Source organism: Crocodylus porosus, unplaced genomic scaffold, assembly GCF_001723895.1.
Source record: "Crocodylus porosus isolate Cpor-Errol unplaced genomic scaffold, CroPor_comp1, whole genome shotgun sequence".
NCBI lineage: Eukaryota > Metazoa > Chordata > Crocodylia > Crocodylidae > Crocodylus > Crocodylus porosus.
The window spans coordinates 8081590-8092527 of record NW_017728912.1 but is presented as its reverse complement, the minus strand read 5'-3'; positions in this window follow the sequence as shown (position 1 = coordinate 8092527).

The window sequence follows — 10938 nt, the reverse complement described above, 5'->3', positions numbered from 1 at the left end:
CTCAGTGTCTCTGTTTCCTCATCTGTAGAAGTCTTAGTGATCCTGTGTTCATTTGTAAAGTACTTTACAGTACTTGAGACGTACTGTTAATAGCATTATAAAAGGTGGTAATTACACTACACTACAGGACTACACTACAGTTTCTACAGCAGTGGAGGCCACCCTTTTTGGTAGGCAGACCAAAAATTAGACCCAAGCCCTCCCTGAGTGCCACTCTGATCCCCTTCCCCTGCCCAATCTAGTGCTCAGCTTTCTGCTCCTTCCCTTGTGCTCTCTGCTTGAACTGCTGCTCTGCTTTCTGCTTCCAGCACTCTTCACCATTGCGCTGCCTATCCCCACCCTAATTTTCTTTGTGCCACACTCGAAGGCTGCCTATGCCACTTTTCACAGTTTGGCCACCCTGTACAGTATGAGAACAACATAAAGCAATTGAAGGGGGTCATTTTGCACTTTAACCAATAATATGAACAGGAAAACAGAAACTGAAGACTTGTTTTCTGCTAAAGAACCAAACACAAAATTCTTCCTTTGAAACAAATGTTCGATAATAAAACAAAAGCTAAATATTGTTTATTCTTAAATTCATGGCAGAAAATATATAAATTAAATTATATCCCAGTTTGAGCAATCTGGTTTACTAGTCAGAATTTACATATTTAAATGAACAAGACTGACATTTTCCTTAACAACCAGCATACTGGTATTGCTTATTTGGGAGTGAAATTCACTTTGTTTCATTAGATGCAACAGGCTTATCACTGAAATATGGTTTCATTGGTTTTATGCTAATCCTCTCTACAGTAGTGAACTTTGCCTTTCAGGGCAGACAACCAACAGAAAGCTCTCCATACTGTTTAAATGACTCTCTGGAACTTTATTACTAAGGCTTCAGCGGTACAGATTTGTCTTTTGTTCAGCCTTGTACATTTCCTTTGTACTGGGCTGAATTTTCCTTAAGGGCTTCATTTTCAATATTTCATATATAATTTTGTATCTATCTCACACATGGAATTTCCATTCTTCCACATACTTAAAATAAAATAAAATAAAATAATTGTTGTATACAAACATCCCACAAGAATCTTATTAGCTGCTTACTTACCATCCAATTATTTGCATATTTTTCTGTACTTGTACATGCAACTGCCAATGCACTTTTTAACAAAAAACAGTATAAAAATCATTCTATCATAAATGATAAAGTTGATATAAACATCTCACTCTATGGGATGAACTTCCATAATTCCATAATTGTGTTCTGTCTATTATGCATGCTATAATAAGTTGAATGTGAACTTAAGTCCAAAAAAATGTTTTCCTCAACACTATTCTGTTTAGTTTACATGAAGCATACAAATGAATTTATATTTAAAATCCGAGGTCAGTATTAAACTGCTGTTATATCAAACTTTTCCTCTAAAATCCAGTTCAGACTACAATACCTATTAAAGCTGTATTTTACAGCATTTTCTCACTACTCCAAAATGACAATAGAAAATGACGCATAAAAGTAGTGGTGAATTCTTTTCTAGTTCTTTACATAGTGCATGTTATGGCGTGATCTAGTACTTTCACTGCTCACTTTCTATTCTGTAAGTAATGGGTGATTATACATTGTATGGACCTATATTCATTGTTAATTTATCATTTTTCAAAAGTATTTGGAAGGTTGAGCTACTGCTGAAGTTTATTTAACACTACATAATTTTATTTAATTATACATCTCTCCAATCACCACTGTAGGAAAAAGTCATCAGGTTCTTATGAAAATAATATATACTACTTGTTTGCTTCCACGATGTGGTAGAGAACCGATTCCTTTCACAGCTCTGTGTTTAGAAGTGCATGCTAAAAGTGCTTTTCTTTTCTTTCCCCATCATGACAGACGTAGTTTATTATATTACTCTGAAGACAGGCAGGATGCAGGGCAGGGTGGCACTTTAGGATGCGAACAAGTATTTGTGGGACCTGTTTAGGTATAGTCAGCTTTAAATGACTGAAACTTAAACCAGGACTGGCATGTGCAGGTATTCACTGCTCCCAGAAGCCATGTGGGCACCCCAAAGTGAGTGCTTTGAGGGGGAAGAGAAGGGGCCAATGGGACTGGGTGGGGAGGCAAGGTAAGTCATTCAGTGTGGAGGGGGAGAGGCTGGTGGGATGTGGGGACAGCTGGTGGGTACAGCAGGGGCTTCTGGGCAGGGGTGGGCTGACTGGGGGGATAAAAATACCCAAGTCAGGGTCAAGGCAAGGGGAGGGGTCAGAACAGCATAGTCCTGGGGTTGCTGTGAGTGGCTGGGCTTTCCCAGGCCTGGGACTGTGCTATAAACATGTGAAGGTGTTCACTAGACCAGGTTAGTTCACTGTAGAATAGGTTAACACAGGTTGATCTAAAGTTAGTTCACTCTGAGACGAACCAACTTTAGGTTGCATGCACCCTTTCTTGGGAGATTTAAGCCCAAGCCACAATTCTGGTGGGCAAGCTGAGGGACTGCGGCATTGATGAATGCACAGTCACATGGGTGGCAAACTGGCTCCAGGGGCGCACCACCACCTGGTGGTGGACAGGTCAATGTCGACCTGGGAGGGTGTGGGCAGCAGAGTCCCCCAGGACTCTGTCCTTGGGCTGGTGCTGTTCAACATCTTCATTAGCGACATGGACGAGGGTGTGGAAACCACCCTGTTCAAGTTCGCTGATGACACCAAGCTATGGGATAAAGTGAATACACTGGCAGGCAGGGACCACATCCAGGCAGACCTGGACAGGTTAGAGAAGTGGGCGGATCTGAACAGGATGCGGTTCAACAAGGACAAGTGCAGGATGCTGCACCAGAGGTAACCAGCATTATGGTTATAGATTAGGGGCTGACCCTCTCAGCAGCACAGAGGCAGAGAGGGATCTTGGAGTCAGGATTGACTCCAGGATGAATATGAGTCACCAATGCGATGAAGCAATAGGTAGAGCCAACCGCACCCTGTCGTGCATCAACAGGGGCAACACTAACAGGTCCAGAGAGGTCTTGCTCTCCCTCTATGCGGTGCTGGTCAGGCCACAGCTGGAGTACCGTGTCCAGTTCTGGGCACCACACTTCAAGAAGGACATGGGGAACCTGGAGAGGGTCCAGAGGAGGCCACTCGTATAGTTGAGGGCCTCCATGGCCAGCCCTATGAGGAGAGGCTGAGGGACCTGAATCTCTTCAGTCTCCGCAAGAGGAGACTGAGGGGGGATCTTGTGGCTGCCTACAACTTTATCAGAGGCCACCAGCAGGGACTCAGGGAAAGTCTGTTCACAGGGCCCCCCTCAGAGTCACCAGGAACAATGACCACAAGCTGAGGGAGGATAGGTTTAGGTTAAATATTAGGAAGAACTAATTCATGGTAAGGGTGGCCAGAGCCTGGAATAGGCTTCCCAGAGAGGTGGTGCTCTCACTTTCCCTGGAGATCTTCAAGAGGAGACTGGATAGGCAGCTGGCTGGGGTCTTATGACCCCTGCCACCCCCCCAGTGCTCATTCCTGCCCATGGCAGGGGGGTCAGACTCGATGATCTGTCTAGGTCCCTTCCGACTCACTGATTCTATGATTCTATGCCCTGTGAATGGTTGCACAGGAGAGCATTTAGATCAACCTAACCTTGGTAATGTTTGTACATACCCTTCAAGACTAACTGCATCTCAGTAGGCTCTCACCTAGGAAAGCTTATGCCTCTTTGAATGACTTAGTCTCTAAGGGCGTTTTATACACATTCACCAGGAGTGGGGGACTTTAATCAGAGTGGGTCTGAAAGCCACTCTAATTAAAGCGCCCAGAGCATCACATGTATCAGTGTCCCCACACTGAAAAATGGCATAACTAAAGCTCATCAAACAAGCTTTAGTTAAAGCATCCCCACTGCCATTTTTCAGCATGGAGACACTGATACACGCTGGAGTCTGCTGGAGAATGGTAATTACTTGATTAATCGAGTCTGCTCTGGCACACTGTAATTGCAGAGTATCAGAGCAGCCTTGCAGCACATGGATGGGCACCATAAGGTGCCACCCTGCTCTGCTTTCTACCCTTTCCCTATCAAGTGAATCAATGTCTATTGTTCCTTATTTAACTGGTTCTCAATTTTTTTCTAAGTTGTCATCAGAAAACTATTAAATGGCCAAAAGAAACCTTCAACCCTAAATTCTATAATCCTTTGTAACCATACAGGAATACTATGTGGAATCCAGGTCAGAGAATATCGCTTCATAGAAATACTTGTGCTGCTGTGACAACACCTCACCTCCCCGTGTCCACAGTGTGCTCAGTTTTGCCATAGTGACACTGCAAGGGATTCTGAAGCTGAATCATATCCAGAAGCTCAGCACCATTGGCTAGATGCAGGATGGACATACTAGTATAGCCGTGGAGAGTGGAAGCCACTAACAGGAGCAAAGAGCCTGCTGAGATATAGTGACCTAAAGATGTTGTTGCTTTCTTACCTAGTAGGTGGGGAACCAATGGGGGCACCTACTAACTGATTTTCAAGTTATTTCCTAGTGGTCAAGCAAGGGGTAGTGAGAAATTCAAAACCTCCTGGCCAAAAAGGTGACCTGCCATAGTTTAAAGGCATTAATAAGTAGCAGAAGAGGACTTAAGAAGCAAAGACCAGATTTTTTAAGGTATTTGGGTGCTTTTCTCACATGCAATGAGTTTTCAGTGGAAATGACATGCCTAAGTATCTACAAAAAAATCTATTCCTAAAGAACTACTCTTTTTGGTCTCCAGGGGAGCACATCATCTGTACTGGCCCTGCACCAGCATAGCAGGAAAATAATACTAGTCTGTGACTCAGTATACTACAAACTCCACCATGAAGATGTATAGGTTACTAAAGCACAGGCTAGCACATTCACATTTATATCTATTCAGTTACCAAACATAACTTTAAAATTTTCTTCTAATTCCTGACAATGAAAAGAGCCAGGTGCTTGAAATCCTCATTCCCGGTTAAACAAGAGATTACCTTCACTTTAATTCACAAAACTATTCAATCGTTAAATACTTAACAATGTCCATTTCAGAAACATGCAAATTGATAGTCTCATGTGTTCTTAAAATAGAATTCTGATTTTGCCACCTAACATTTTTGACAAATTAAAATACAATGTAAATTAAATATATTTCACAAACTTTCATTCAATGAAATAATGTTGGTATCCATCTTTGTCTAACTTTGTGAAAAGCTTGAAAAGTTACAGTTAGTGCCTCTAATGAACTATTTTTAAATTATTGATTCAATTCATCTCAGGAAGACTAAGCTGATTTGCAAATATTTACTTGCATGTATGGTTTATATGCAGCTCTCAAAATGTACTTCCAAACTACCAAACCCACAACAGCTGTTTCCAGAAACAAGCCTTTCTTATCATTCAGTATCATGCATTAAAGCACATTAGAGTATAGAAGGAATGCCACAAGCAAACCAGGTTACTGAGTTCCCAGGAGATTTGTTTCAATTTACAGTCAAACTGATTTTCAGCCTTAATTCAAACAGACTTTTCTGGCAAAAAAGAGGGTTTTGTTTTTTTCCTTAGATGTAAATAGAAATAAGTAAAAACTAAAATACTGCAATAACAATAATATACTATAAACCCTTTTCTTCTACTCTTGATCCCCTTCCTCTTGAACTCTTTCCAAATCACACTAACACTTCCCTGTCTATTTTCCATTATAAGAAATATTAACAAGAAACCATCTGGGCTAGCATCCCTGCCTTTTTATATTCACAGAGGTTCAAGGCGACCTCTTCCAGAACTGTAAATAAGTCTGAGACATCTTCCTATCTTGTGAAATAATTCATGTTGTGCCCTAGATCATTTAATGAGCCTCAGATATATGATGTAGAGGGTGGGGAATGAACTGATGTTTTACTGTTATACTGTTTATTTCAATGCTGCTTGAAAGAAATTTGCTCAGTTTGGATCATGTTGACTTTCCATACTACAATCATCAGGGAAACCAACTATGGAAGTAATAGTAACTTTCACTGTAGAAAACAGTGTTCTACTGCCTTAAATGTTAATCATGTGATGACATGACATGCTTAAGTGTTGAAAAGACAGCCTCCTTGTGCTAATGCAAAGTGACACAGTGCAAAGGGTACCTATTTTCAGCTGGGAAAATCATTAGTTTATATAATGATCTTTCCAGCTAAAACAGCACAGACAACTGGAATGGCATGAATATGCACGGCTATGAAATGAATAGCATTTCTAGTAAATGGAACTCTGTTAACTTATACCAGCTGAGAATCTGGCTCGTAGTCTTTGAGTTGAATATAAACTGAATATATACCTCTGATTTTCAGTAATATAATAACCACACCAGAAATCTTCTCAGTTCAGGTGCCAAATTTACTACCATTACATTATTTCAGGTTATCCATAACACCTCCATAAAGTAAGCATGGTAAAATGCAGTCTGTACTGTCAGAGTTCATTAGGTAAAGGGAACCCTTATCTTAATAATTTCAGACACACCATTCTGCACTGTTGGGCTGTTCTGTGCTCCACTTAAGTGGCAAGAAGATCAGAAACATCACCATGCAACAAAGACTTGGTCACTTAGGCTTTGTAGTCCCACTTCTCTCTGCTATTTCCCTTTAAGAAACATTTCTAGCACTCAGAAATGGAAAATAATACAATGTAAAAATACTGAGAGCTTCTAGTAAGTGATAAATGTTTAATTAACTATAGAGTTAGAGGCTAACTACAGAACTGAAGGCTAAGAGATTTGAAATAGGTACACTGAAACAACTTTTTCAAGAAAAGTCCTTTTCTTAAATCTGAGATACACCAACTTGAAGATACAAGGATTGTCAGAAACCCATGATAGGAGAAGAGTTATTCAAAGATAATTGCTCCCAAAAGCCAAAGGTCATATCTGCTGAGGCAGGTTCAAGTGAGTAATATCTGGTGATGGAAAGCAGAGAAACTAGAACAAAGCACTGTCCAAAGTGGCAAGATCATCCTTTTACAGAGGAAGTTAATATAGTTTAAGTACATGACTCAACTTTCAGAGTACATAAGAACAGGAACAATCATAAAAGACTTCTCTGACTTTCAGAAATTTTTCACAGTAGCATGGCCTATATAATACTGAAAGCTAAAAGGCCATTTTTGAAAACCTTATTAAAAATTCCCCAGAAATCATTTTCTCAGCTCCATTACACTTTTGGTGATTTTACTTTATCTTCCTCTTCTTGGTATAATACTTTAAAATAGAGTACTACACAATATTCCAGAAGCTAGTATGAACATTGTGTAACACGGTAGTACAGCCTCTCTCATCTTTCAAGAAATCCCTCTAATTATTCTGGTTTAACTGGATTATTTTAATAAAACAAGGCCAGTCCTGCAACATAAACCACATTAAAAGAATATTGATGTTGTAACACAAACCTGCAAGAGCAAGGAAATCTATACATAAGGATTAAATAGGCACAGCAGGGCACCATCTTTATCGGTACCTTCCCTAGTGGTGTCTGCATAGTGAAGACTTAATCCTGGGGTATGAACTTCCTTGCTCTTGTGGGTTTATGTCACAACCTTTACATTCTTTCAATGTAGCTTTAGTTGGATGAGTGATCATATTAATTTGTGAGAAATGGATGAAGCAGCCAATGAAAATATTGAATTCAAATGTGTTAACGAAACTAAAAGATATCAGAAAGGAAGAGGAAGTGCCAGACTAATCTCAAGGTCTCCACTACTTGGAAAAATTTGTTTCCAGTTTGCCAGTTTATTAAAACCTGTGAATACTCTATCACTTTCCTTCAGCAAAGAAAAATAGGTTTTAGCTTTATATACACTTCATATAATACAATTCTGCAGCCTAGAATCATAGGTTCCAATTCCAGCTGTCTCAGTTGCATCTGTTTTCAGCCAACGACTGTCTAATGTAAAATGCACAAACCATGCTGCCCAGAGGAGCTCCTTTACCCACCATGTTCTAGAGGTACACTCAGTCCTGACTAGGGTACCAATTTGAAACTGGCCCCTAATTCCTAAATCCTAACTAAGAAAAGACCTAAAACATTGCTTGGGCAACTGACAATCATATGCTGATCTCATTCCTGACTATGTATTTCTAAAGCAATTCTTTACCTCAGGTTTGGGGTTTTTTTTATTTCAGCAGCAAGTCTAAGCTTCACACTTTAGCCAGAGCATTTTGTATTGATTTAATTATGTTAACCCCGGAAAATGATTTATAGTCAGTATTGATTACAAAGGAGGAGTGAAACAACATGATCTCGTATAGCTTATGAATGGCTTCTTTGCATTGTTTTTCATGCATGCTTTTATACACAAAAAGATGACATCACTCATCTGTGTTATCGTGTTGTACATTCATCAAAGTACTGATTAGAATCCAGAAGCTCTCAAATTGCAGAAGGATTTAGTCATTTGTAATCAGATACATAAGAGTGAATAAAAGGAAGTATCAGGGCTTTAAAAGGGAATTTGTAACCTTCTTATGTTGGTTATGGCAGAACTTTCTCTGTAAATTTTAAATTGCACCTGGATGTCAATATTAGCAAAGCAGTAAGATGTATATTACAGATGAAGGAAAGTTTTCCAAGCAAGCATGTACTGTATAATTATAGTTTAATACTTGGAAGTAAATTTAGGAGAGATGGCACACAGAAGCAGAGAAAGATACAAGATGCACCGTAGGCCAACAATTTGAAATTTTTAATTTTTAAATTTCTGGTGGGAACGATTTCTAGTGGTGATCTTCATTTTCTAGTGTTTTCCCCATTAAAACATCTATCAATATATTAGCAGATTGCTACAACACTACTGAGTTTTTAATTAATTTTTGGTCATGCCATAACTTTCTTGGAAGGCTCTGGGGACAATGAGTTGAGCAGAGTGTAGAACACACAGTGGGCATACCTACATGAGACACTGACTGAGCAGCAGCCAAAAAATACTGCTCAGTAGCACGTCACAACATGTACAGTGCTAAAACGCTACTGCGCAGTATTATTAGGCTACTGTACAGTAGCATCACCTAAAAGGTGTTTGCCAACGCTACTCCACAGTAACTCCTGTTACTGCATGTTTATTTAGTGCTTGCTTATACAAGTACTAAATAAATGCGCAGTAATAACTGTGTAGTAGCATCTTGTGTAAATGTGCCCAATGCTAGCTAACATTTTACACGTTTACAATATATGGACGATTCCCTTTGAAGACACATGGGAGCTGCAAAATACACAGCAATTAGAAATGGGTCAAACTCTTTATTTTACTTTCATCAAAAAAACAAACCTATTTGGATGGTGTGACAGGAGTACCTCTACTAGAGTCTTTCTATTGGTGACTCCCCCTCCTGTTATGGGCCAACTGCCTGCCTACTCGCCTGCCATGCCTTGATCTTAATTGATTAATTAATAGATGAAATTAGCGGGAGGCTGCCCATTGTTTTTGCCCCGGTGCTTCTTCCTGTCAGCTGACTCCCCAGCAGTTGCCCTAGCAACCAGCACCTGTGACACTAGCTGCCCTGGTAACTAGCAGCTGGGCTCCCCACTCACTGCTAGGGATCTTTCCCTGGCTGTTCCTGTTCTAAGGAGCAGGGCACCTGCATGCTCTGCGACAGATGGATTATTTATCGCCCTTTGGCCAATCTGAGTCTCTTATCTTCAAAAAATGTCAATAAATCATTGTTACACTTGATTATCCAAACGCTAAACATATTGGAAAGAAAGTTTATATTTTCAAGTCAAAACACCTGTATCATGAACCTCCAGGCTCTAACAAATCCAGGTGGAACACACCTCCTAATTTTCATTATCACATTAAGTTTAAGCCTGTTAGACTATGCATGTTGTTTCCAGAGTATCAACAAAATAAAGATTTCTTTAATTGATAAGCAATGGTACTTACTTTTCTAATCCCTTAGCTAAGATTGTCTGGGGGAGAGAAAGGGTATTATTTATTTCTTTTTGCTGCCATTCAATAAACAATCGTGCCCCTGATCTTCTCCAGTTTAAATAAGCAGCTCCTGATACAAGATTCAAGCAGAATGACAAAGACAGCATTGAGCATTGCCCCAGTTTTCATTTTACTTTGGAACCTAACAGAAACCAATTCAGCAATACAAAACAGCTTCAATCCATTCAAAACTGCATTCAGCTTCAACATCTTTCCCAAGACTCCTGAATAATAAACTAGGTGACTAGTCTTTCACCTGCAATATGCATCTTGCTGTTTTGTTAAGATTGACAGTCAGGTGCCATTTTAGATTTACAGAGAAAGTTATTACAGAACCTGAACAAGAAGGTCACAAACTCCCTTAAAAAAGCCCTGATACTTTCTTTCATTCACTCATATAGATCTGATTACAAACTACTAACTCCTGCAAATGGCAACTGACAAAATGCAGTAAAGCTATAGTTACCCTTCCTTTCCCCCTATCCAGAACCCAGTATGGCCCCTACCTGGAACTGTGAAGGTAGGTGGTTGTAGACCAGGTTACATTGGCTCTGTATCAGTAAAGAACCTACAGGAGTGATTCAGAAGAAATGGAAATGAATAAGGGCCCTGACTTATTATTTTAGAAAACAATCTTTTTACAGCATTTTAGAAAGAGAAAGAATATTAAAGAGATAAGGATTCAAGACATAAGCATTCAAGATTCTAAGCCCAAGCAGGCTTGAGCACACAAAATACATGCATGCTGGCACAACAGGTTGCTGAATGCACAAGGCATGCACTTGCACACTCAAAATGCACCACTGCCCATTCAGACAATTCCCAGGGATTCGTAAAGTTACCTGTGGAACCTGAATAGTTTGTGAACGTGTTTACTTGTCTATATGTGCATTAACTTTGGGAGAGAAACCATCATTTGTTTATCTGTGAAGAGTTGGTCTACTTTGTAGAGCACCCTTCAATTACTTCAGGT